The sequence below is a fragment of the Pteropus vampyrus genome, unplaced genomic scaffold, assembly GCF_000151845.1.
Source record: "Pteropus vampyrus isolate Shadow unplaced genomic scaffold, Pvam_2.0 Scaffold50, whole genome shotgun sequence".
Lineage (NCBI taxonomy): Eukaryota > Metazoa > Chordata > Mammalia > Chiroptera > Pteropodidae > Pteropus > Pteropus vampyrus.
Genome location: NW_011888831.1, coordinates 3,375,859 through 3,377,920, shown reverse-complemented (window position 1 = coordinate 3,377,920; position 2,062 = coordinate 3,375,859).

Sequence of the window (2,062 nt, the reverse complement as noted above, 5' to 3'; positions counted from 1 at the left end):
CTATCTATTTATATATATCTTTTTACATAAGCAACAAAGTAACAACTGATATAAAAGCATTACATGGAAAATCTTTCTTCACTTTAATTATTGCAGCAACTTTTAATCTGGCATACTCAATATTATAGAAATAATGCCTGTGTTTTATTTTAAATCCTCTCATCTTCCAATACTCTTGAAGTGCTTACAGATTAGTATGTTATATTATGATATCGTATAGATTTTAAATATTTAAAATGGTATATGCATTATAAGAAATGGATATTGTGCTATTGGACAAAGGGGAAAAATAAAAATATTAGAAGGGAAAAGAAAAAATTTTCATTTGCTGATCAAATGATCTAACCCAAGACAATCAACTGAAATGCCATTAGGAATTAAAAGAGATTTCAGTAAAGTAGCCATTTACACCCATGCTAATATTGCTCTCAGTAGGCCATATAGTGAGTGATTAAGACTGTGCTGTCCAAACACTAGAATTCAAGTGTGAGTGCTGCTACTCACTAGTTGTGAAACCTCAGGCAAGTTATCAGAGCTCTTGAAGACTTTCTTTATTTGAAAAATGAGTCAGGTATGGATAAAATTAAGTAATAAGGTGCTTAAGACAAAGAACTTGTATGCAGTGAGCACTCAACAAATATCAACTATTATTATATGTAAACAATAATAAGGAATAATAAGGTTAAAATATAATGTGAAACAATTACATTCACATTATTAACAAATCTATTCATTAGTATGTTAACAACAGTCAGGCAGGATCTTTAGATTCTCCAGAGAAGCATAGAGTAAAAATTTAATAAATGAATAGACATATCAAAATTCCAAATAAAAAGATAAAATATTGCAAAGGAGCATGTTCTACTATTAACCTATTCAAAATTCTAAGAAACAAAAGCTAATCTAAATTTTATCTAAAAATAAGCATGAAAATAACCTAGGAAAATGTTGAAAAAGAATAACAAGGAGACACTTCCTCTGTCAAATATAAAGGATTCTAACACAGTGTGGTACTGGTGCTGGACTGAACAGGTCAATAAAACTGAACAGGAACTTCAGAAACAGAGCCAACTACATTGGAATTGCGTGGAATATTATGATAACAGGTAAAGTTTGCATTTTGCACTGAATGGCATTGGGACAACTGTCAATTATTTTTGGAGAAAATTTAGATCAATGTTTTGTATCTTACCAAACACATTTCAAATTTACTAAAGATTAAAATAATTTATTGTAAGGTATAGTTTAAATAACTTAGAATTTTATGTCAATTATACTTCAATAAAGTTGAAAAAATAACATAACTTGTCTTTTTCCTTTTGAAACTTAACATATATATAATAAAATATTAATCCAAAAAATGAAGTATAAATAAATCATATCGAATTCTACCATGTAGACAGTTAAACACTGCTTTTTAGTTGAGACTTGAAGGACCTAAAAAGCCAATCTTGTCAAGCCCTGGGTAAAGAGCATTTCCGAAAAAGAACTATATGTGCAAAGGGTCTGAGATGGGAAAGGTCTTCTGTTTCGGGAACAAAATGGGGGCCAGTATGACTGGGTGAAGAGGATATCAATGGGATATGAGATTGTGCAGTAAGCAGTGACCAGATCATGCAAGCCTTGGTAATAATTTTGCATGGTGATTGTTGGTTACTAGATTTAAAATGATGATCACATTAGAAGGTTTATTAATGTTGAATTACTCTGTTGTATACCTGAAACTAACATAATAGTATGTGCCAACTATATTACTTTTTAATTAAATTTATTGAGGTGACATTGGTTAATAAAATTATATAGGATTCAAGTGTACAGTTCAGTAATACATCATGTATATATTGCATTGTATGTTTACCACCCATAGTCATTTCCTTCTGTAACTTTATATTTGAACCCCTTTACCCTTATCTACCTCTTTTCCTCCCCTCTTTCCCTCTGGAACTTTAATAAAATTTTTTTAAAAAGATGGCACTATAATATCTTTTGGTTTCCATCATTTCTCTTATGAAGTTAGCTTCTATTCTAATTGCTATTTTTTTGAAGATAACGTTCTCCCACC